The 26,663-nt window shown below is 41.9% G+C and overlaps 4 non-coding genes across 4 annotated transcripts; all 4 read right to left on the reverse strand.

The window, feature by feature from the left end:
• Positions 1 to 21,919: 21,919 nt before the first annotated feature.
• Positions 21,920 to 22,082, reverse strand: LOC135030773 (U1 spliceosomal RNA). The gene has a single exon (XR_010226712.1). It is a non-coding gene; the product is annotated as a U1 spliceosomal RNA (small nuclear RNA).
• A 152-nt stretch (positions 22,083 to 22,234) lies between these two features.
• Positions 22,235 to 22,398, reverse strand: LOC135030873 (U1 spliceosomal RNA). Its single transcript, XR_010226802.1, has one exon. It is a non-coding gene; the product is annotated as a U1 spliceosomal RNA (small nuclear RNA).
• A 671-nt stretch (positions 22,399 to 23,069) lies between these two features.
• On the reverse strand, positions 23,070 to 23,232 carry LOC135030821 (U1 spliceosomal RNA). Its single transcript, XR_010226755.1, has one exon. It is a non-coding gene; the product is annotated as a U1 spliceosomal RNA (small nuclear RNA).
• Positions 23,233 to 23,384: 152 nt separating this feature from the next.
• Positions 23,385 to 23,548, reverse strand: LOC135030726 (U1 spliceosomal RNA). Its single transcript, XR_010226669.1, has one exon. It is a non-coding gene; the product is annotated as a U1 spliceosomal RNA (small nuclear RNA).
• Between the last annotated feature and the right edge of the window lie 3,115 nt (positions 23,549 to 26,663).

The following is a 26,663-nucleotide window of genomic DNA, read 5'->3' on the forward strand; positions in this document are numbered from 1 at the left end:
CACGCACACACACACACACACACACTTCAGACCTGATCTCCTGTTGTGTGAATATGCACAGCAGAGATCAGGTCTGAATTAGGCCCTATATACAGCTGTCAGTAAGGCAGGGATCTGCTGCTGCCAGTGAGGCAGGGATGTGCTGCTGTCAGTGAAGCAGTGATCTGCTGCTGCCAGTGAGGCAGGGATCTGCTGCTGCCAGTGAGGCAGGGATGTGCTGCTATAAGTGAGGCAGGTATGTGCTGCTGTCAATGAGGCAGGGATGTGCTGCTGTCAGTGAAGCAGGGATGTGCTGCTGTCAGCGAGGCAGTGATCTGCTGCCCACTATCTCCCTATCACCCCTGCCTGAGTCACACACTTTCCCTGTCACCCCTGCCCCAGTTACCCACTATCTCCCAGTCACCGCTGCCTCAGTTAACCACTATACCTGCGACCCCTGCCTCAGTCACCCACTATACCAGTCACCCCTGCTTTAGTCACCCACTATCTCTGTCACCCCTGCCTCAGTCAACCACTATCTCCATATCACCCCTACCTCAGTCACCCACTATCCCTGTCACCTCTGCCTCAGTCACCCACTGTCACCCTATCACCCCTGCCTCAGTCACCCACTATCCCTGTCACCCCTGCCTCAGTCTCCTACTGTCCCTGTCACCCCTGCCACAGTCATCCACTATATCCCTATCACCCCTGCCTTAGTCACTGACTATTTCCCAGTCACCCCGGCCTCAGTCACCCACTATCTCCCAGTCATACATGCTTCAGTCACCCACTATCTCCCAGTCATCCCTGCCTCAGTCACCTACTGACACCAGTGCAGACATTTCTGCTGCGGCCTCTCCACTCTCCAGCGTGAACGTACTGACGACTGAGGAAATCCGCTTCCCAGTTGAGGACTCCGGGAATGAACACTGCCGATATTGCTGGCAGATGACGTTCTACCCAACTGAGGATTTTTGATACTTCCAGCTTTGCCATGCAATTTCGAGTGCCGCCTTGATGATTTTTGTACACTACCGTGGTGTCGTTGTCCGATTGTACTTGAACAGGCCTGTTCTGTACTAGAGGCAGGGCCAGTGTCAATGAATTGAACACTGCCCGCAATTCCAGAATGTTTATCGGGAGGAGAGATTCCTCCCTGGTCCACCGATGGTGAAGGGTCGTCATCACGGCCATGACCTTGGTGAAATTCCGAGGTGCCGTGGCCAAACCAGAAGGCAGGACCTGAAATCCAAAAACTAACCAGGCACAACACTGCTTAGCTTCCAACATCAGATGAGATTGGACATATCCAGTGTGATGCGGCTGTAGATGATTTTTGCTGTTTCTAACTTCTACTTCTAACTACTGGTACATCAATGAATAAGTTTCAAAATATAATGCATCAAGAGAACGGTGTTGGTAGTATAAAACTACCTACAGCACCTGGTATTCCCAGGTGGTCTCACATCCAAGAACAAACCAGGCCTAAAATCAGGTGATATTGGGCATATACAGTGTGGTGTGGCTGTAGATGAGCTTAGTGGTTTCTGTTAGAGTTCTTCTACTTCTAACTACTCGTACATAAATGAGTAAGCAGCCGATTTATTAAACCTGGTGAAATGATAATTTGCATGGTGATAAAGTACCAGCCAATCAGCTCCTAATTGCCATGTCACAGGCTGGGTTTGAAAAATGACAGTTAGGAGCTGACTGGCTGGTACTTTATCACCTTGCACTTTATCAGTTCACCAGGCTTAATAGATCTGCCCCAATGTTTCAAAATGGAATGCATCAAGAGAACGGTGTTGGTAGTATAAAACTACCTACAGCACCTGGTATTCCCAGGTGGTCTCACATCCAAGAACAAACCAGGCCTAAAATCAGGTGATATTGGGCATATACAGTGTGGTGTGGCTGTAGATGAGCTTAGTGGTTTCTGTTAGAGTTCTTCTACTTCTAACTACTCGTACATAAATGAGTAAGCAGCCGATTTATTAAACCTGGTGAAATGATCATTTGTATGGTGATAAAGTACCAGCCAATCAGCTCCTAATTGCCATGTCACAGGCTGGGTTTGAAAAATGACAGTTAGGAGCTGACTGGCTGGTACTTTATCACCTTGCACTTTATCAGTTCACCAGGCTTAATAGATCTGCCCCAATGTTTCAAAATGGAATGCATCAAGAGAACGGTGTTAGTATTGTAAAAATACACACAGCTCCTGGTATTTCCTTGTGGTCTCCCATCCAAGTACTAAAACCAGGACCAACACTGCTCAGCTTCCATGATCAGGAGAGATTGGGCAAATCCAGTGTGCTGTGGCTGTAGATGAGCTGGTGGTTTCTGTTACAGCTCTTCTACTTCTAACTTCTGGTACATAAAAGAATACATGTAAAAATTAAATGTACCAAGAAAATGGTGTTGGTAGTTTAAAAACACCTAAAGAATCTGATACTACCAAGCAGTCTCCCATCCATGTATTAACAAAGTCCAATACTGCTTTGCTTCAAAAATCAAATGAGATTGGGCATATCCAGTGTGGTGTGGCTTTAGATAAGCTTTGTGGTTTCTGTTAGAGCTCTTCTACTTCTAACTACTGGTACATTAATGAATATGTATAAGGTTGTAGTTTATCCAATATGCCTTTACTACCTTACCTTTCAACCCCCCCTCCCTCCCCTCTTCTCCTTATAGCTTCCTTAGTTCTCTCCTCCTCGTGTGTGCGTTATTTGTTTTCTCATACGTCCTAGAGGATGCTGGGGTCACATTAAGAACCATGGGGTATAGACGGGATCCGCAGGAGACATGGGCACTTTAAGACTTTCAAAGGGTGTGAACTGTCTCCTCCCTCTATGCCCCTCCTCCAGACTCCAGTTTTAGTATTGTGCGCAGTGATACTGGATGCACTACAGGGGAGCTCTACTGAGTTTCTCTGAAAAGACTTGTTAGTTTTTTTTATTTTCAGGGAGGCTGCTGGCAACAGTCTCCCTGCTTCGTGGGACTTAGGGGAGAGAAGTATGACCAACTTCTAGTGAGTTCAATGGCTCTGCTTCAGGCTGACAGGACACCATTAGCTCCTGAGGGTGCTGATCGCTGGGTACGCCTAGATGCACACTCCCGCAGCCTGCCGTCACCCCCTTACAGAGCCAGAAGACAGGTGAGTAGCAGAAGAACAGAAGACTTCTTCTCCAGTGACGGCATTCTGAGGTACCGAGCAGCGAGCGGAACGCTGCGCGCCATGCTCCCACACAAACACAGGCACTGCAGGGTGCAGGGCAAGGGGGGGGGGGGGGGGCACCCTGGGCAGCATAAATTCCTCACAAAAGGCTGGAAAAAGTGGACATTAGTGCCTGGGCACTGTCCTTACCCCGCTAGCGTAATTAATTATTTCTGAGCGGGACAGATACGCGCCATTACAGCGGCGGGGCTTCTTCCTCACCTCACCAGAACATCTTTAGAGCATTACAAGTCTATCACTATAGAGTTTATTATTTCCCAGACTGTGTACTTTTGGCGCTGGATTGTGAGCTGAAAAATCCTCTGTGTCCCTCTGACAGATTTACTGACGGTCTGTCCCCCATAAGCCGGTGTGTCTGTGGGTACTTGGTATATGTGTGTCAACATGTCGGTGGCTGAATGTTTTTCCCAAGAGGAAACTATATTAGGAATGCAGACATATGATGGTGGCCCTGTTGGCACCACCAATAACTGACTGGGTAAATGTTTCAGTAATATCAGAGTAAGGTTGGATAAATCTGTGTCCCAGACACAGACTTAGAGAATAGATGTGATATTCATGGCTATGTTTCTTTTCCCTCAGGCCCCGCTGGGTCGCAAAAATGTTATTTTGCCCAGTTACTACACACTGATACTGACACGGATACTGATACTTATGTCGACCATAATGTTTCCTGATTAGATCCAATATTGGCAAGGAGCATTCAGTACATGATTGTGGATATTAAGGACATATTAAAATCACTGAAGACCCTGCAGTTCCTGACAAAGGGGTCTATATGTATGTATATATAGATATATAATGAAAGCTGATGTAACGTTCCTCCATCTCTGTTTGAGAAAGTCTGGGCCAGCTCGACAAGATGGTTTCAAATCCCCAAAAGGATTCTGGTTGTTTATTCATTTCCCGCCGCGGACAGAATAAAGTGGGAGTCACCCCCTGTTCTGCACGGGGCCCTGTCACAAATCCAGCGGATCGTATGCTGGAAGCTACATTATTTCTAGTTATGTAACCACGGGTACATTACTTAGACCTGCCATTACATGTGCATGGGTGAGTAGTAGTATTCAAGAATTGGTCGAATACCTTGTCATCCGATATAGATACCCTGGAGAGATGGGATACTCCTTACGTTGTATCATATCAAGGACACTTCAGCATACTTACGTGAGACTGCAAGGGATATAGGACTCTTGAGTTCACGGGCCAATTTCATGGCAGTGTCGGATAGGAGGGCATTGTGGATTCACCAAGAGAATGCTGATGCTGACTCCAAGAAGAAAGGGAGTCTCTTCCCTATGAAGGTGAAGCCTTGTTTGGTGACTGCCTAGTTAATTTGATCTCGGCAGCTCCCGCAGGTAAGTCAACCTTCTTGCCCTATGTTCCCTCCCAACGGATGAAGACGCATCATTATCTGATGCAGTCATTTCGGCCCAATAGATATGCAAGAAGTTAAGATTCCCCTTTCTTTGCAGGTAGAGGAAGGAGAAGAGAGAAGAGGTCTGCATCCTCTTCAAGATCGCAGGAGCAGAGATCATCCTCTGCTTCTGCCAAATCCACTGCATGACGCTGGGGCTCTCTTGCAGGAGCCCGCACCAGTGGGGGCACGTCTAAAACTCTTCAGTCAGTTCTGGATTCATTCGGACATGGACTCGTGTGTTTTACAAATAGTGTCCCAAGGGTACAAACTGGGGTTTCAAGATGTTCCCCCTCACCGATTGTTCAAACATTAAGTTACTGTGCTATTCCTGGGTTATATAGCGCTGGGGTATGTGCTGGCATACTCTCTCTCTGTCTCTCCAAAGGGCCTTGTGGGGGAAATGTCTTCAGTAAAAGTATTCCCTGTGTGTGTGGTGTGTCGGTACGCGTGTGTCGACATGTCTGAGGAAGAAGGCTATATTAGAGAGGAGCGGGAGCAAATGAACGTGGTGTCTCCGCCGACACCTGATTGGATGGATATGTGGAATGTTTTAAATGCTAGTGTAAACTCATTGCACAAAAGATTAGACAAGGCAGAAGCTTTGGGACAGTCAGGGTCTCAACCAATGCCTAATCCTATGTCGCAGGGACTGTCAGGGTCTCATAAGCGCCCACTATCCAGATTGTTGACACAGATACCGACACGGATTCTGACTCCAGTGTCGATTACGATGATGCAAAGTTACAGCCAAAATTGGCAAAATACATTTGATATATGATTATGGCAATAAAAGATGTTTTGCACATCACAGAGGAGCCCCCTATCCCTGACAAGAGGGTACATATGTACAAGGGAAAGAAGCCTGAGGTAACCTTTCCCCCCTCACACGAGCTGAACGAGTTATGTGAAAAAGCTTGGGAATCTCCTGCAGATTTCCAAAAGGATTCCCCTTTCCCATCAACGGATAGGTTACGATGGGAATCCTCCCCTTGGGTGGACAAAGCATTAACACGCTTATCCAAGAAGGTAGCCCTCCCGTCCCAGGATACGGCTACCCTCAAAGAGTCTGCTGACCGCAAACAGGAGATTACCCTGAAGTCCATTTATACACATTCAGGTACCTTACTCAGACCGGCAATTGCGTCGGCCTGGGTGTGTAGTGCTGTAGCGGCATGGACGGATACCCTAGATAAGGCTACTATTTTATTGCCCCTGGGGCATATAAGAGATGCTGTCCTATATATGTGTGTATGCAAACTACAGGTGGTGCTGCAGGGCTCACACCCTTTTACTTGTCTTGTAGAGCAACTCTGGAGCTGTTACTGGGTCCAGCTGCTGCAAAAAATCAGCTTGAATGCTTCAGGGGCTTGGGCATGGCCAACATGAGCCCCACACTGATGGGGGTGTATAAAGCGATCTAGGGGTCATCCAAGCGCAACCCCACAAAGGCCGCCATGCCCTGCGTGACCATTTTCTCTTTTCATATGCAGACGAGGGTTGCAGCCAACTATGCCCATTGCTTGGATGACATCACCGTATGCAAATCCGTCTGCTGCAGACCTTTCCCCAGGAATGCTTGTACTAGTTGTTGCATATGGTTTGATGTTTGAGGGTGCTTCAGTATTAGGCAGCCTTCCGCCCTCTCATGTTCATCTGAAAATATGTGGTCTCCCTGCAGTTCCCTTGTGCTTCCTCAGTTGACATGCAAAGTGTCTCTGTGGCGCAATCGGTTAGTGTGTTCGGCTATTAACCAAAAGGTTGGTGGTTCAATCCCACCCAGGGATGTAATTGACCTTGTGATCGGATTTTGGTGATATTTAAGTAGACAAGTCAAAATTTCAAACGCCCTGTTATGGTGTGGGTACCTGGCCTTCCCTGATGTAATCAGAGTTAGATTTGATTCAGTGATTTTATAAAAACAGCTAGGAAGCACAATTTAGCAGTAGGTTGCAGAGAAAAAAAATATGCTGGCAGAAAAATCCAATTGAGTGATTAAACAGCTCTTCATTTTCTGGCTTTATTTTTATGCTAACAAATTTGTTCTCTGAAAAGTGTCCACAAAGCCAAGTCTCTGATTAACACCTTTGTAAGGATATTTTTTCACCTATTACTAAATTAAACTTGCTTCATTGGAAAGGCAGCAAGATGCATCCTCATTTCAATGTCTACTGAAATAATACAGGTTGACACCAGGAAACATTAACGCCACTGCATCCTTGCTGCTTTCTCATGTGGAAGTCTGTTTAATGTGAAAACAAGGTGATATCTAATTAGCACACAGGTAAGGAATTAAGAAAATCTTTATTTAAGGGTGAAGATGTTTCTCACAAAATCGTTGCCCCAATGCATCATTGAAATTCAACCTGGAAAGATGATTTTAATATATCACTTGTACATTTTGTATTGCTCTTCTGGTGACAATGTAGTTTGTTTTTGTCAATTACCATTTTAATAATAGGGTAAAGAAAATTAAGTGGATTTTTGAAAGAAAACAATACTGTCAATATACTATTAAACAAATTAAAATGGTAAAAGTTATTGTACTTTAAGTAAAATTAAAAGAGCTAAAATATCAATCCCAATTTTGGATTACTTTAATTAAAAAAAAATGCATATAGCAGAGGATAGTTTCAATCTGCCTACCTCTGGGTTATCGGCCCTGCATGCTTCCATTACAGTACTCTGCTGCACATGTAAGTGCAAGAGATCCTGAAGCACTCACTCATCATGGGAAAGTACCAATGTGTTTCTTCGTTGGTTGATGGAAGAAACATCTTACAAAAACTCTCCAGATTATTGACTTTTTAAAGTTTTTCTAGGAAACGTTCTAGATGAATGCTTATTAGCCTTTGTCAGTATGTACTTTTTGCAAAGTGTCTCTGTGGCGCAATCGGTTAGTGTGTTCGGCTATTAACCAAAAGGTTGGTGGTTCAATCCCACCCAGGGATGTAATTGACCTTGTGATTGGATTTTGGTGATATTTAAGTAGACAAGTCAAAATTTCAAACGCCCTGTTATGGTGTGGGTACCTGGCCTTCCCTGATGTAATCAGAGTTAGATTTGATTCAGTGATTTTATAAAAACAGCTAGGAAGCACAATTTAGCAGTAGGTTGCAGAGAAAAAAAATATGCTGGCAGAAAAATCCAATTGAGTGATTAAACAGCTCTTCATTTTCTGGCTTTATTTTTATGCTAACAAATTTGTTCTCTGAAAAGTGTCCACAAAGCCAAGTCTCTGATTAACACCTTTGTAAGGATGGTTTTTCACCTATTACTAAATTAAACTTGCTTCATTGGAAAGGCAGCAAGATGCATCCTCATTTCAATGTCTACTGAAATAATACAGGTTGACACCAGGAAACATTAACGCCACTGCATCCTTGCTGCTTTCTCATGTGGAAGTCTGTTTAATGTGAAAACAAGGTGATATCTAATTAGCACACAGGTAAGGAATTAAGAAAATCTTTATTTAAGGGTGAAGATGTTTCTCACAAAATCGTTGCCCCAATGCATCATTGAAATTCAACCTGGAAAGATGATTTTAATATATCACTTGTACATTTTGTATTGCTCTTCTGGTGACAATGTAGTTTGTTTTTGTCAATTACCATTTTAATAATAGGGTAAAGAAAATTAAGTGGATTTTTGAAAGAAAACAATACTGTCAATATACTATTAAACAAATTAAAATGGTAAAAGTTATTGTACTTTAAGTAAAATTAAAAGAGCTAAAATATCAATCCCAATTTTGGATTACTTTAATTAAAAAAAAATGCATATAGCAGAGGATAGTTTCAATCTGCCTACCTCTGGGTTATCGGCCCAGCATGCTTCCATTGCAGTACTCTGCTGCACATGTAAGTGCAAGAGATCCTGAAGCACTCACTCATCATGGGAAAGTACCAATGTGTTTCTTCGTTGGTTGATGGAAGAAACATCTTACAAAAACTCTCCAGATTATTGACTTTTTAAAGTTTTTCTAGGAAACGTTCTAGATGAATGCTTATTAGCCTTTGTCAGTATGTACTTTTTGCAAAGTGTCTCTGTGGCGCAATCGGTTAGTGTGTTCGGCTATTAACCAAAAGGTTGGTGGTTCAATCCCACCCAGGGATGTAATTGACCTTGTGATCGGATTTTGGTGATATTTAAGTAGACAAGTCAAAATTTCAAACGCCCTGTTATGGTGTGGGTACCTGGCCTTCCCTGATGTAATCAGAGTTAGATTTGATTCAGTGATTTTATAAAAACAGCTAGGAAGCACAATTTAGCAGTAGGTTGCAGAGAAAAAAAATATGCTGGCAGAAAAATCCAATTGAGTGATTAAACAGCTCTTCATTTTCTGGCTTTATTTTTATGCTAACAAATTTGTTCTCTGAAAAGTGTCCACAAAGCCAAGTCTCTGATTAACACCTTTGTAAGGATATTTTTTCACCTATTACTAAATTAAACTTGCTTCATTGGAAAGGCAGCAAGATGCATCCTCATTTCAATGTCTACTGAAATAATACAGGTTGACACCAGGAAACATTAACGCCACTGCATCCTTGCTGCTTTCTCATGTGGAAGTCTGTTTAATGTGAAAACAAGGTGATATCTAATTAGCACACAGGTAAGGAATTAAGAAAATCTTTATTTAAGGGTGAAGATGTTTCTCACAAAATCGTTGCCCCAATGCATCATTGAAATTCAACCTGGAAAGATGATTTTAATATATCACTTGTACATTTTGTATTGCTCTTCTGGTGACAATGTAGTTTGTTTTTGTCAATTACCATTTTAATAATAGGGTAAAGAAAATTAAGTGGATTTTTGAAAGAAAACAATACTGTCAATATACTATTAAAACAAATTAAAATGGTAAAAGTTATTGTACTTTAAGTAAAAATAAAAGAGCAAAAATATCCATCCCAGTTTTGGATTACTTTAATTAACAAAAAAAATGCATATAGCAAAGGATAGTTTCAATCTGCCTACCTCTGGGTTATGGGCCCAGCATGCTTCCATTGCAGTACTCTGCTGCACATGTAAGTGCAAGAGTTCCTGAAGCACTCACTCATCATGGGAAAGTACCAATGTGTTTCTTCGTTGGTTGATGGAAGAAACATCTTACAAAAACTCTCCAGATTATTGACTTTTTAAAGTTTTTCTAGGAAACGTTCTAGATGAATGCTTATTAGCCTTTGTCAGTATGTACTTTTTGCAAAGTGTCTCTGTGGCGCAATTGGTTAGTGTGTACGGCTATTAACCAAAAGGTTGGTGGTTAAATCCTACCTAGGGACGTAATTGACCTTGTGATCAGATTTTGGTGATATTTAAGTAGACAAGTCAAAATTTCAAACCCCCTCTTATTGTGTAGGGTACCTAGCCTTCTCTGATGTAATCAGAGTTAGATTTGATTCAGTGATTTTATAAAAACAGCTAGGAAGCACAATTTAGCAGTGGGTTGCAGAGAAAAAGAAATATGCTGGCAAAAAAATCCAATTGAGTGATTAAACAGCTCTTCATTTCTGGCTTTATTTTTATGCTAACAAATTTGTTCTCTGAAAAGTGTCCACAAAGCCAAGTCTCTGATTAACACCTTTGTAGGGATGGTTTTTCACATATTACTAAATTAAACTTGCTTCATTGGAAAGGCAGCAAGATGCATCCTCATTTCAATGTCTACTGAAATAATACAAGTTGACACCAGGAAACATTAACGCCACTGCATCCTTGCTGCTTTCTCATGTGGAAGTCTGTTTAATGTGAAAACAAGGTGAAATCTAATTAGCACACAAGTAAGGAATTAAGAAAATCTTTATTTAAGGGTGAAGATGTTTCTCACAAAATCGTTGCCCCAATGCATCATTGAAATTCAAGCTGGAAAGATGATTTTAATATATCACTTGTACATTTTGTATTGCTCTTCTGGTGACAATGTAGTTTGTTTTTGTCAATTACCATTTTAATAATAGGGTAAAGAAAATTAAGTGGATTTTTGAAAGAAAACAATACTGTCAATATACTATTAAAACAAATTAAAATAGTAAAAGTTATTGTACTTTAAGTAAAAATAAAAGAGCCAAATTATCAATCCCAGTTTTGGATTACTTTAATTAACAAAAAAAAATGCATATAGCAAAGGATAGTTTCAATCTGCCTACCTCTGGGTTATGGACCCAGCATGCTTCCATTGCTGTACTCTGCTGCACATGTAAGTGCAAGAGATCCTGAAGCACTCACTCATCATGGGAAAGTACCAATGTGTTTCTTCGTTGGTTGATGGAAGAAACATCTTACAAAAACTCTCCAGATTATTGACTTTTTAAAGTTTTTCTAGGAAACGTTTTAGATGAATGCTTATTAGCCTTTGTCAGTAATTACTTCTGCAAAGTGTCTCTGTGGCGCAATCAGTTAGTGTGTACGGCTACTAACCAAAAGGTTGGTGGTTCAATCACACCCAGGAACGTAATTGACCTTGTGATCAGATTTTGGTGATCTTTAAGTAGACAAGTCAAAATTTCAAACCCCCTGTTATGGTTTAGGGTACCTGGCCTTCTCTGATGTAATCAGAGTTAGATTTGATTCAGTGATTTTATAAAAACAGCTAGGAAGCACAATTTAGCAGTGGGTTGCAGAGAAAAAGAAATATGCTGGCAAAAAAATCCAATTGAGTGATTAAACAGCTCTTCATTTTCTGGCTTTATTTTTATGCTAACAAATTTGTTCTCTGAAAAGTGTCCACAAAGCCAAGTCTCTGATTAACACCTTTGTAGGGATGGTTTTTCACCTATTACTAAATTAAACTTGCTTCATTGGAAAGGCAGCAAGATGCATCCTCATTTCAATGTCTACTGAAATAATACAGGTTGACACCAGGAAACATTAACGCCACTGCATCCTTGCTGCTTTCTCATGTGGAAGTCTGTTTAATGTGAAAACAAGGTGATATCTAATTAGCACACAGGTAAGGAATTAAGAAAATCTTTATTTAAGGGTGAAGATGTTTCTCACAAAATCGTTGCCCCAATGCATCATTGAAATTCAAGCTGGAAAGATGATTTTAATATATCACTTGTACATTTTGTATTGCTCTTCTGGTGACAATGTAGTTTGTTTTTGTCAATTACCATTTTAATAATAGGGTAAAGAAAATTAAGTGGATTTTTGAAAGAAAACAATACTGTCAATATACTATTAAAACAAATTAAAATGGTAAAAGTTATTGTACTTTAAGTAAAAATAAAAGAGCAAAAATATCAATCCCAGTTTTGGATTACTTTAATTAACAAAAAAAATGCATATAGCAAAGGATAGTTTCAATCTGCCTACCTCTGGGTTATGGGCCCAGCATGCTTCCATTGCAGTACTCTGCTGCACATGTAAGTGCAAGAGATCCTGAAGCACTCACTCATCATGGGAAAGTACCAATGTGTTTCTTCGTTGGTTGATGGAAGAAACATCTTACAAAAACTCTCCAGATTATTGACTTTTTAAAGTTTTTCTAGGAAACGTTCTAGATGAATGCTTATTAGCCTTTGTCAGTATGTACTTTTGCAAAGTGTCTCTGTGGCGCAATTGGTTAGTGTGTAAGGCTATTAACCAAAAGGTTGGTGGTTCAATCCCACCCAGGAATGTAATTGACCTTGTGATCAGATTTTGGTGATATTTAAGTAGACAAGTCAAAATTTCAAACCCCCTCTTATTGTGTAGGGTACCTGGCCTTCTCTGATGTAATCAGAGTTAGATTTGATTCAGTGATTTTATAAAAAAACAGCTAGGAAGCACAATTTAGCAGTGGGTTGCAGATAAAAAAAATATGCTGGCAAAAAAATACAATTGAGTGATTAAACAGCTCTTCATTTTCTGGCTTTATTTTTATGCTAACAAATTTGTTCTCTGAAAAGTGTCCACAAAACCAAGTCTCTGATTAACACCTTTGTAGGGATGGTTTTTCACCTATTACTAAATTAAACTTGCTTCATTGGAAAGGCAGCAAGATGCATCCTCATTTCAATGTCTACTGAAATAATACAGGTTGACACCAGGAAACATTAACGCCACTGCATCCTTGCTGCTTTCTCATGTGGAAGTCTGTTTAATGTGAAAACAAGGTGATATCTAATTAGCACACAGGTAAGGAATTAAGAAAATCTTTATTTAAGGGTGAAGATGTTTCTCACAAAATCGTTGCCCCAATGCATCATTGAAATTCAACCTGGAAAGATGATTTTAATATATCACTTGTACATTTTGTATTGCTCTTCTGGTGACAATGTAGTTTGTTTTTGTCAATTACCATTTTAATAATAGGGTAAAGAAAATTAAGTGGATTTTTGAAAGAAAACAATACTGTCAATATACTATTAAACAAATTAAAATGGTAAAAGTTATTGTACTTTAAGTAAAATTAAAAGAGCTAAAATATCAATCCCAATTTTGGATTACTTTAATTAAAAAAAAATGCATATAGCAGAGGATAGTTTCAATCTGCCTACCTCTGGGTTATCGGCCCAGCATGCTTCCATTGCAGTACTCTGCTGCACATGTAAGTGCAAGAGATCCTGAAGCACTCACTCATCATGGGAAAGTACCAATGTGTTTCTTCGTTGGTTGATGGAAGAAACATCTTACAAAAACTCTCCAGATTATTGACTTTTTAAAGTTTTTCTAGGAAACGTTCTAGATGAATGCTTATTAGCCTTTGTCAGTATGTACTTTTTGCAAAGTGTCTCTGTGGCGCAATCGGTTAGTGTGTTCGGCTATTAACCAAAAGGTTGGTGGTTCAATCCCACCCAGGGATGTAATTGACCTTGTGATCGGATTTTGGTGATATTTAAGTAGACAAGTCAAAATTTCAAACGCCCTGTTATGGTGTGGGTACCTGGCCTTCCCTGATGTAATCAGAGTTAGATTTGATTCAGTGATTTTATAAAAACAGCTAGGAAGCACAATTTAGCAGTAGGTTGCAGAGAAAAAAAATATGCTGGCAGAAAAATCCAATTGAGTGATTAAACAGCTCTTCATTTTCTGGCTTTATTTTTATGCTAACAAATTTGTTCTCTGAAAAGTGTCCACAAAGCCAAGTCTCTGATTAACACCTTTGTAGGGATGGTTTTTCACATATTACTAAATTAAACTTGCTTCATTGGAAAGGCAGCAAGATGCATCCTCATTTCAATGTCTACTGAAATAATACAAGTTGACACCAGGAAACATTAACGCCACTGCATCCTTGCTGCTTTCTCATGTGGAAGTCTGTTTAATGTGAAAACAAGGTGAAATCTAATTAGCACACAAGTAAGGAATTAAGAAAATCTTTATTTAAGGGTGAAGATGTTTCTCACAAAATCGTTGCCCCAATGCATCATTGAAATTCAAGCTGGAAAGATGATTTTAATATATCACTTGTACATTTTGTATTGCTCTTCTGGTGACAATGTAGTTTGTTTTTGTCAATTACCATTTTAATAATAGGGTAAAGAAAATTAAGTGGATTTTTGAAAGAAAACAATACTGTCAATATACTATTAAAACAAATTAAAATGGTAAAAGTTATTGTACTTTAAGTAAAAATAAAAGAGCCAAAATATCAATCCCAGTTTTGGATTACTTTAATTAACAAAAAAAAATGCATATAGCAAAGGATAGTTTCAATCTGCCTACCTCTGGGTTATGGGCCCAGCATGCTTCCATTGCTGTACTCTGCTGCACATGTAAGTGCAAGAGATCCTGAAGCACTCACTCATCATGGGAAAGTACCAATGTGTTTCTTCGTTGGTTGATGGAAGAAACATCTTACAAAAACTCTCCAGATTATTGACTTTTTAAAGTTTTTCTAGGAAACGTTTTAGATGAATGCTTATTAGCCTTTGTCAGTAATTACTTCTGCAAAGTGTCTCTGTGGCGCAATCAGTTAGTGTGTACGGCTACTAACCAAAAGGTTGGTGGTTCAATCACACCCAGGAACGTAATTGACCTTGTGATCAGATTTTGGTGATCTTTAAGTAGACAAGTCAAAATTTCAAACCCCCTGTTATGGTTTAGGGTACCTGGCCTTCTCTGATGTAATCAGAGTTAGATTTGATTCAGTGATTTTATAAAAACAGCTAGGAAGCACAATTTAGCAGTGGGATGCAGAGAAAAAGAAATATGCTGGCAAAAAAATCCAATTGAGTGATTAAACAGCTCTTCATTTTCTGGCTTTATTTTTATGCTAACAAATTTGTTCTCTGAAAAGTGTCCACAAAGCCAAGTCTCTGATTAACACCTTTGTAGGGATGGTTTTTCACCTATTACTAAATTAAACTTGCTTCATTGGAAAGGCAGCAAGATGCATCCTCATTTCAATGTCTACTGAAATAATACAGGTTGACACCAGGAAACATTAACGCCACTGCATCCTTGCTGCTTTCTCATGTGGAAGTCTGTTTAATGTGAAAACAAGGTGATATCTAATTAGCACACAGGTAAGGAATTAAGAAAATCTTTATTTAAGGGTGAAGATGTTTCTCACAAAATCGTTGCCCCAATGCATCATTGAAATTCAAGCTGGAAAGATGATTTTAATATATCACTTGTACATTTTGTATTGCTCTTCTGGTGACAATGTAGTTTGTTTTTGTCAATTACCATTTTAATAATAGGGTAAAGAAAATTAAGTGGATTTTTGAAAGAAAACAATACTGTCAATATACTATTAAAACAAATTAAAATGGTAAAAGTTATTGTACTTTAAGTAAAAATAAAAGAGCAAAAATATCAATCCCAGTTATGGATTACTTTAATTAACAAAAAAAATGCATATAGCAAAGGATAGTTTCAATCTGCCTACCTCTGGGTTATGGGCCCAGCATGCTTCCATTGCAGTACTCTGCTGCACATGTAAGTGCAGGAGATCCTGAAGCACTCACTCATCATGGGAAAGTACCAATGTGTTTCTTCGTTGGTTGATGGAAGAAACATCTTACAAAAACTCTCCAGATTATTGACTTTTTAAAGTTTTTCTAGGAAACGTTCTAGATGAATGCTTATTAGCCTTTGTCAGTATGTACTTTTGCAAAGTGTCTCTGTGGCGCAATTGGTTAGTGTGTAAGGCTATTAACCAAAAGGTTGGTGGTTCAATCCGACCCAGGAATGTAATTGACCTTGTGATCAGATTTTGGTGATATTTAAGTAGACAAGTCAAAATTTCAAACCCCCTCTTATTGTGTAGGGTACCTGGCCTTCTCTGATGTAATCAGAGTTAGATTTGATTCAGTGATTTTATAAAAACAGCTAGGAAGCACAATTTAGCAGTGGGTTGCAGATAAAAAAAATATGCTGGCAAAAAAATACAATTGAGTGATTAAACAGCTCTTCATTTTCTGGCTTTATTTTTATGCTAACAAATTTGTTCTCTGAAAAGTGTCCACAAAACCAAGTCTCTGATTAACACCTTTGTAGGGATGGTTTTTCACCTATTACTAAATTAAACTTGCTTCATTGGAAAGGCAGCAAGATGCATCCTCATTTCAATGTCTACTGAAATAATACAGGTTGACACCAGGAAACATTAACGCCACTGCATCCTTGCTGCTTTCTCATGTGGAAGTCTGTTTAATGTGAAAACAAGGTGATATCTAATTAGCACACAGGTAAGGAATTAAGAAAATCTTTATTTAAGGGTGAAGATGTTTCTCACAAAATCGTTGCCCCAATGCATCATTGAAATTCAAGCTGGAAAGATGATTTTAATATATCACTTGTACATTTTGTATTGCTCTTCTGGTGACAATGTAGTTTGTTTTTGTCAATTACCATTTTAATAATAGGGTAAAGAAAATTAAGTGGATTTTTGAAAGAAAACAATACTGTCAATATACTATCAAAACAAATTAAAATGGTAAAAGTTATTGTACTTTAAGTAAAAATAAAAGAGCCAAAATATCAATCCCAGTCTTGGATTACTTTAATTAACAAAAAAAATGCATATAGCAAAGGATAGTTTCAATCTGCCTACCTCTGGGTTATGGGCCCAGCATGCTTCCATTGCTGTACTCTGCTGCACATGTAAGTGCAAGAGATCCTGAAGCACTCACTCATCATGGGAAAGTACCAATGTGTTTCTTCGTTGGTTGATGGAAGAAACATCTTACAAAAACTGAGCGAGTGTCCACGAGTCCTCTGTGTTGATCTAACCAGAAACAGGTCCAGCGCAAGCTCTGTGTATTGTCCCCTTACATATTTGTAGATGTTGATCATATCCCCTCTTAGTCTCCGCTTTTCCAATGTAAACATGCCTAGTCTTTCAAGCCTTTCCTTGTATTCCATCATCTCCATGCCCTTAATTAGTTTGGTCGCCCTCCTCTGTACCTTTTCAAGCTCCAGGATATCCTTTTTGTAGTACGGTGCCCAGAACTGTACACAGTATTCAAGGTGTGGCCTCACTAGTGATTTATATAACGGGAGTATAATACTCTCGTCCCTAGCATCAATACCCCGTTTTATGCATGCTAATATCTTATTAGCCTTCTTTGCTGCAGTCCTACTTTGGGTACTACTGCTTAGCTTGCTATCTATGAGGACACCTAAGTCCTTTTCCAGTACAGAATCCCCTAATTTTACCCCATTTAGTAGGTAGGCATATGTCTTATAACTTTTTTTTTCAATATATAAACATTTTTATTATAAGATTTTCAATGACACAAGTACATCCAAGTTGCAGATTATGGATTGTGAAGGACAAATCAACCATATAAACAATTTAAGCAATTTAAATTGCACGCAGGTAGTAGAATATCAAACTCCTTGGATGAAAGTTGGTCGTAATAAACTAGGATAGAAAATAATAAAGTAGAAAATAAGATTTTAAACCTACCGGTAAATCTTTTTCTCGTAGTCCGTAGAGGATGCTGGGGACTCCGTAAGGACCATGGGGATAGACGGGCTCCGCAGGAGACATGGGCACTTTAAGAAAGACTTTAGTTCTGGGTGTGCACTGGCTCCTCCCTCTATGCCCCTCTATGCCACAGTTAGAGAAACTGTGCCCAGAGGAGACTGACAGTATGAGGAAAGGATTTTGTTAATCCAGGGCAAGATTCATACCAGCCACACCAATCACACCGTATAACTTGTGATAAACTACCCAGTTATGAGTACGAAAAAACAACATACTGTAGCATCAGTGCAGGACCGATGCAACTATAACATAACCCTTATTGAAGCAATAACTATATACAAGTATTGCAGAAGTAGTCCGCACTTGGGACGGGCGCCCAGCATCCTCTACGAACTACGAGAAAAAGATTTACCGGTAGGTTTAAAATCTTATTTTCTCTAACGTCCTAGAGGATGCTGGGGACTCCGTAAGGACCATGGGGATTTTACTAAAGCTCCAAAACGGGCGGGAGAGTGCGGATGACTCTGCAGCACCGATTGAGCAAACATGAGTTCCTCCTCAGCCAGGGTATCAAACTTATAGTATTTTGAAAAGGTGTTTGAACCTGACAAAGTAGCAGCTCGACACAGCTGTAGTGCCGAGACCCCTCGGGCAGCCGCCCAAGAAGAGCCCACTTTCCTCGTGGAATGGGCCTTGACCGATTTCAGTAACTGCAATCCAGCCATAGAATGCGCTTGCTGAATCGTGTTACAAATCCGGCGAGCAATAGCCTGCTTTGAAGCAGGGGCACCAATCTTGTTGGTTGCATACAGGACAAACAGCGCTTCAGTTTTCCTGACTCTAGCCGTCCTGGCTACGTAAATTTTCAAAGCCCTAACCACATCAAGTAACTCGGAATCCTCCAAGTCACGCGTAGCCAAAGGCACCACAATAGGTTGGTTCATATGAAAAGATGAGACCACTTTTGGTAGGAATTGAGGACGGGTCCGCAATTCCGCTCTATCCACATGGTACACCAAATATGGGCTTTTATGTGACAAAGCCGCTAATTCCGACACTCGCCTAGCCGAAGCCAAGGCTAATAACATGACCACCTTCCATGTGAGATATTTTAACTCCACCGTTTTAAGTGGTTCAAACCAGTGTGAGTTTAGAAAACTTAACACCACGTTAAGGTCCCAAGGTGCCACCGGAGGCACAAAAGGAGGCTAAATATGCAGCACTCCTTTTACAAAAGTCTGAACTTCTGGAAGAGAAACCAATTCTTTTTGAAAGAAAATGGATAAGGCCGAAATCTGGACCTTAATAGAGCCTAATTTTAGGCCCAAATTCACTCCAGTTTGTAGGAAGTGAAGGAAACGGCCCAGATGGAATTCTTCCGTAGGAGCATTCCTGGCCTCACACCAAGAAATATAATTTCGCCATATTCGGTGTAATGTTTTGACGTTACATCCTTCCTAGTCTTTATCAGCGTAGGGATGACCTCAACCGGAGTGCCTTTCACTGCTAGGATCCGGCATTCAACCGCCATGCCGTCAAACGCAGCTGCGGTAAGTCTTGGAACAGACAGGGCCCCTGATGCAACAGGTCCTGTCTTAGAGGAAGAGGCCACGGATCTTCTGTGAGCATTTCCTGCAGATCCGGATACCAGGTCCTCCGTGGCCAATCTGGAACAATGAGGATAGTTCTCACTCCTCTTTGTCTTATTATCCTTAACACCTTGGATATGAGAGGAAGAGGAGGAAATACATAGACCGGCCGGAACACCCACGGTGTCACTAGGGTGTCTACAGCTACTGCCTGAGGGTCTCTTGACCTTGCGCAATACCTCTGTAGCTTTTTGTTGAGCCGGGACGCCATCATGTCTATCTGTGGCAGTTCCCACCGACTTGTAATCTGTGCAAAGACTTCCTGATGAAGTCCCCACTCTCCCGGATGTAGGTCGTGTCTGCTGAGGAAGTCTGCTTCCCAGTTGTCCACTCCCAGAATGAACACTGCTGACAGTGCGCTTGCGTGATTCTCCACCCAGCGAAGAATTCTTGTGGCTTGTGCCATCGCCACTCTGCTCCTTGTGCCGCCTTGGCGGTTTACATGAGCCACTGCGGTGACGTTGTCTGACTGGATCAGAACCGGTTGGTCCCGAAGTAAGGTCTCCGCATGACGGAGCATTGTATATGGCCTCTAGTTTCAGGATGTTGATGTGAAGACAAGTCTCTTGACTTGACCAAAGACCTTGGATATTTCTTCCCTGTGTGACTGCTCCCCAACCTTGGAGGCTTGCCTCTGTGGTCACCAGGATCCAGTCCTGAATGCCGAATCTGCGTCACTCGAGAAGGTGAGCACTCTGCAGCCACCACAGGATCGATACCCTGACCCTGGGGGACAGGGTGATCAACCAATGCATCTGTAAATGTGACCCAGACCACTTGTCCAGTAGGTCCCATTGGAAAGTCCTCGCATGGAACCTGCCGAATGGAATGGCTTCGTATGATGCCACCATCTTTCCCAGGACTCAAGTGCAGTGATGCACTGACACAAGTTTTGGTTTCAATAGGTTCCTGACAAGAGTCATGAGTTCCTTGGCCTTTCCTATCGGGAGATAAACTCTCTTCTGGTCTGTGTCCAGAATCATGCCCAAGAAAGACAGACGAGTCGTAGAAACCAACTGCGACTTTGGGATATTGAAAATCCAGCCGTGTTGCTGTAACACTTTCAGTGAAAGTGATACGCTGTTCAGCAACTGCTCTCTTGATCTCGCTTTTATGAGATCGCTCAAGTACGGGATAATTGTGACACCTTGCTTACGCAGGAGAACCATCATTTCCGCCATTACCTTGGTGAAAATTCTCTGGGCCGTGGAGAGACCAAACAGCAACGTCTGAAATTGGCAATGACAGTCCTGTACCGCAAATCTGAGGTACGCCTGATGAGATGGATAAATGGGGACATGAAGGTATGCATCCTGTACATAAATGCGGACAACAGGTGTCAAGCCGTGTGTTGCCTTTGTCAAGCTGTAATAAGTAGGGGTAAGGACGTTAACCACCTCAGAACATCCTCACTTATACGTCACCTGCAGCGCATTAATCATAAGTCAGTGACAAGTTCAAAAACTTTGGATGACAGCGGAAGCAGTCCACTGACCACTAAATCCCTTCCTCTTGTAACCAAGCTCCTGCAAACCACACCACCAACTCCCTTAGTGTCAATTTCCTCCTTAGACAGGAAAGCCAATAGTCCTGCAGGCCATGTCACTGGCAAGTCTGACGAATCCTCTCCTGCCTGGGATTCCTCCGATGCATCCTTGAGTGTAACGCCTACTGCTGCTGGCGCTGCTGTTGTTGCTGCTGGGAGTCGATCGTCATCCCAGAGGGGAAGTTGGAAGACCACTTGTACTACTTCCAGTAGGCAATTGACTGTCCAACAGTCCTTTGCGAGGAAGATGAAATATCACAGCAGTCATCCTGCTGCAAAGCGGATAACTCAGGTCTTGTCAGCCTGGGTGGTGAGAAACGTGGTTCCGGTATCCATCGTTAATTCAGAGGCAACTAGAGACTTGATTGAGGTACTGTGTCCCCGGTACCAAATGCCATCTAGGTTCCATTTCTCTAGGCAGGCGATACCGAAAATGTACACAGACCTCAGAAAAAGAGTCACCAGTGTCCTAAAAAATGCAGTTGTACCCAAGGTCCACTAGTCCACATGTCCGTGGTTAAGTGGAGCAGGGCAGACTCAGGACTATATGACTGTGACAGCCCACTGGGTAGATGTATTGCCTCCCGCAGCAAGAACAGCAGCGGCGGCCCCAGTAGCAGCATCTCGCAAATGTCAACTCGTTCCTAGGCAGACTACGCTTTGTATCACCGCTTTCCATAAGAGGCACACAGCTGACAACCTCTTACGGAAACTGAGGAACATCATCGCAGAATGGCTTACCCCAATTGGACTCTCCTGGGGATTTGTGACATCGGACAATGCCACCAATATGGTGCGTGCATTACATCTGGGCAAATTCCAGCACGTCCCATGTTTTGCACATACATTGAATTTGGTGGTGCAGAATTATTTAAAAAAACGACAGGGGCGTGCAAGAGATGCTGTCGGTGGCCCGAAGAATTGCGGTCCACTTTCTGCATTCAGCCACCGCGTGCCAAAGACTGGAGCACCACCAAACATTCCTGAACCTGCCCTGCCATCCTCTGAAGCAAGAGGTGGTAACGAGGTGGAATTCAACCCTCTATATGCTTCAGAGGATGGAGGAGCAGCAAAAGGCCATTCAAGCCTTTGTGCGTTGGAAGGCACAAAGTAAGCAGACGGGAGAAGTCAGGATAGTGCGCAAGGGCATAGAAGGGAGCGGCTCAAGAAAAGAGAAGTGGAAACAGACAGCAAACTAGGCTGGAGAGAGACCTGAGACAAAGAGATCTGAATTATACGAAAGCCGACCAGGGGAAACACAAATTATGCAGTCAAGTTTCCCACATTTGGGGAAATCGCAGGAGCAGCACACCCAGAGTGCAATGGGAGAGCCTTGCCCTGGGAGACGCACCTTCATGATCATAGTATCTCACCTGGCAGGTAAGTAGGATTTGGGATAGAGCTGGGGAGGGTCGCTGCTCGGGCACCCCCCTGTCAAGTGAAGGAGATCCAACTGAGGCAGCACAAGGAAACTCTCGAAAGAAGAACAAGGCTAGAGGAAGATCTGAGACAAATAAATCTGACTTTTACCAGAGCTGACCAGAGGAAAGCACAAACACAGTCCCCCACTACCACAAATAATGCAGTCGAGTTTCCCACATTTGGGGAAATCACAGGGGTCAGCATACCCAGAATGCAATGAATGAACCTCACCCTGGGAGAACAATCTTCATGAAAATGGTATCTCCTATGCAAAATAAGTATGATTTGGGATAGGGCTAGGGAGGGCCGCTGCTCAGGCACATCTCTGTCAAGTAAAGGAGATTCAACTGAGGCAGCACAAGGGAACTCTCATCTGGGGACAACAACTGCAGGTAGAACACATATTTTCAGATGAACATGGTAGGGCAGAAGGCTGCCAAATACTGAAGCACCCCCAAACAACAAACCAAATGCAACAACTAGTGCAAGCATTCCCGGGGGAAGGCATGCAGCAGATGGATTTGCATATGGTGATGTCATCCAAGCAGTGGGTCAAAGTTGGCTTCAACCCTCGTCTGCATATGAAAAGAGAAAAGGGGCGTGCAGGGCATGGCGGCCTTTTGCGGCGCTTGGATGACCCCTAGTTCGCATTAAACACCTCCACCCTCCTTCGGTGTGGGGCTCATGTTGGCTATGCCCCAACCCCTGAAGCATTCAAGCTGATTTCTTGCAGCAGCTGGGCACTGTAACAGCTCCAGAGCTGCTCTGTAAGGCAAGTAAAAAGGCATGGGCCCTGCAACACTACCTGTAGTTTGCATTGTGCATTGGAAGGCACAAAGTAAGCAGACGGGAGAAGTCAGGATAGTGCGCAAGGGCATAGAAGGGAGCGGCTCAAGAAAAGAGAAGTGGAAACAGACAGCAAACTAGGCTGGAGAGAGACCTGAGACAAAGAGATCTGAATTATACGAGAGCCGACCAGGGGAAACACAAATTATGCAGTCAAGTGTCCAACATTTGGGAAAACCGCAGGAGCAGCACACCCAGAGTGCAATGGGTGAGCCTTACCCTGGGAGAAGCACCTTCATGATCATAGTATCTCACCTGGCAGGTAAGTAGGAGTTGGGCTAGAGCTGGGGAGGGTCGCTGCTCGGGCACCCCCCTGTCAAGTGAAGGAGATCCAACAGAGGCAGCACAAGGGAACTCTCGAAAGAAGAACAAGGCTAGAGGAAGATCTGAGACAAAGAAATCTGACTTTTACCAGAGCTGACCAGAGGAAAGCACAAACACAGTCCCTCACTACCACAAATAATGCAGTCCAGTTTCCCACATTTGGGGAAATCACAGGGATCAGCATACACAGAATGCAATGAATGAGCCTCACCCTGGGAGAACAATCTTCATGACCATGGTATCTCCTATGCAAAATAAGTATGATTTGGGATAGGGCTGGGGAGGGCCGCTGCTCAGGCACATCTCTGTCAAGAATTTATAAAGTCTATACATATATATAACCAAATGTCAATATATATATATAGAACCCAGCGCTCCTATCAAAACGTATCTATTTCACCAATTTGTTGCTTATTTCATCTTTATACATCTATTAATTTTCACCATATATTATAAAATGCTGCTCCCATAGGTAGTACTGTTCTACCAATAATAAACCAAATTTTAAAGATAATCACACTTGTTATCAAGGGAGCGCAAAAAATAAAATATACAAGCTCTTTATTTTTAAAAAATATATATAGACAGAAGAAACCTACATTCAATAAAATACAATGGAGTCAACATATATAGGCACCACTATCCATATCTAAATGTAATCAGTATCTATTTCATATTGCCCTTGATGACAACGGAATGTCTATTAAAGTGTCCAAAAAATCCTCCTGGATACAGCTGTTGTAATTTAATCGTTACTTTCCAATTGTAATTGATACATTAAATTCCTTCTTGTGGATGAACAGCAACAGTTGTAACCAACGCCTCTTATTTACTGCAGTTAAAGTTCATATGTAATTCACGTGAGTAATGAAAGAAAACAGGGGGAGAGCGCTGTGATGGTTGGTGAAACACAGCGGTATGCTACGACCCCCGTTAACCGTGGCTGGATCTTATTGGCACTTGCGGTCGGGATATTCCTCCCTGCCGTGGGGTAGAGACCTCCTTTTGCTCGCTCTCAAATTGCTTTTTCCCCTTCACCGCTGTCTTTGCATCAGACGTCCGCCGTGATGTACCTCGTTCATGAACGGGCTTATATCTCAGCAATCAGAGTGTCCGGTAGTCACCTTCCTTACGCGTTTCTCCGCTGTTATCCAAGAGCGGTTTCGTCAGAGGATACATCAGCAGCCTAGCAGGCTCTTTTTAAAATGCACCGGACCAATAGCATTACTAATTAGTTGATTGGATACATACATATACTAATTGGATGCATACATGTAATGACTCATATATGGAACAACTTTCTAATAGCAATTGCACATATAAAGGCATTTCATAATATAAAAATAAGCAACATGGTGATTAAAAATAATAATAAAATAAGCAACAAGGTGGTTTAAAAAATAACAGAAAATATATAATCTATATACAGATTAACCTCTAATCTTTCAATCAATACCTCATATCTATAATCACATATACATAATTCAGAGACTCAGCACTAAGGATCCCCATTTACTTATATAAAACCTTTTAGGGTAACATAAATCCAGGCCACTACTAAAGCTGCTCTTGTGGCGCAGGGGAAACATCACCTGCACTCTATGCAGCGAGTCCCATGTTAGAATCCAACCGGCTCAGCTTAACATCCATATTATTTATTTACTTTTAATGGGATCATTCTATCAATTCATTTTTACCTTTAATTTTTGTTAATATTATTTCTATATTTCATTATTTTAACCCCTGGAATAATTACATTGCTGCTTAAACAACAAAAAGAATTGAATAAAAAATAAATATTAAACAGACAATTTAAGGATTCGAAGATTTAAAGATTTAAAGATTTTAAAATTTAAAACAGGGAGGGGGGGGGGAAGGGAGGGGGGCCTTTTGGGAGAAGGAGGGGAAAAAAATAAAAATAAAAATATATATATATAGAACCAAGAGAAAGTGTAAAAAGAGGATGGAGGAAGAAATCTGATGTTCATCATTACTAGTGGATTTTACTAAAGAACTTTAAAGGAACACACACAACAGGATTATACAGTTTCATCCTAAGAGGAAAGCTGTTCCCAAAATAGCTACTTCTAATAATTTTGTTTATTTATTAAACATACAATAAATGGATATTCAATAAATAATATATTAGGTAAATCAATAGATAAAATCTTCAGAGACTGCCAATGTTGTTAAGTTCGATGCTCTCATTCAGACCATCAGGTGTAAGGGTACCCAAAGAAAAAATCCAAAATGCCTCCCTTGTCAAGTAAAGGAGATTCAACTGAGGCAGCACAAGGGAACTCTCATCTGGGGACAACAACTGCAGGGAGAACACATATTTTCAGATGAACATGGGAGGGCAGAATGCTGCCTAATACTGAAGCACCCCCAAAACAACAAACCAAATGCATCAACTAGTGCAAGCATTCCTCGGGGAAGGTCTGCAGAAGATGGATTTGCATACGGTGATGTCAGCCAAGCAGTGGGCCAAAGTTGGCTGGAACCCTCATCTGCATATGAAAAGAGAAAAGGGGTATGCAGGGCATGGCGGCCTTTTGCGGCGCTTGGATGATCATGAAGGTGCTTCTCCCAGGGCAAGGCTCATCCATTGCACTCTGGGTGTGCTGCTCCTGCGATTTCCCCAAATGTGGGAAAGTTGACTGCATAATTTGTGTTTCCCCTGGTCGGCTCTCGTAGAATTCAGATCTCTTTGTCTCAGGTCTCTCTCCAGCCTAGTTTGCTGTCTGTTTCCACTTCTCTTTTCTTGAGCTGCTCCCTTCTATGCCCTTGCGCACTATCCTGACTTCTCCCGTCTGCGTACTTTGTGCCTTCCAACGCACAATGCGAACTACAGGTAGTGCTGCAGGGCCCACACCCTTTTAGTTGCCTTACAGAGCAGCTCTGGAGCTGTTACAGTGCCCAGCTGCTGCAAGAAATCAGCTTGAATGCTTCAGGGGCTGGGGCATGGCCAACATGAGCCCCACACCGAAGGAGGGTGGGGGTGTTTAATGCGAACTAGGGGTCATCCAAGCGCCGCAAAAGGCCGCCATGCCCAGCATACCCCTTTTCTCTTTTCATATGCAGATGAGGGTTCCAGCCAACTTTGGCCCACTGCTTGGCTGACATCACCATATGCAAATCCATCTGCTGCAGGCCTTCCCCCAGGAATGCTTGTACTAGTTGTTGCATTTGGTTTGTTGTTTGGGGGTGCTTCAGTATTAGGCAGCCTTCTGCCCTCCCATGTTCATCTGAAAATATGTGTTCTACCTGCAGTTATTGTCCCCAGATGAGAGTTCCCTTGTGCTGCCTCAGTTGAATCTCCTTTACTTGACAGAGATGTGCCTGAGCAGCGGCCCTCCCCAGCCCTATCCCAAATC

This window comes from Pseudophryne corroboree, unplaced genomic scaffold (assembly GCF_028390025.1).
Source record: "Pseudophryne corroboree isolate aPseCor3 unplaced genomic scaffold, aPseCor3.hap2 scaffold_505, whole genome shotgun sequence".
NCBI lineage: Eukaryota > Metazoa > Chordata > Amphibia > Anura > Myobatrachidae > Pseudophryne > Pseudophryne corroboree.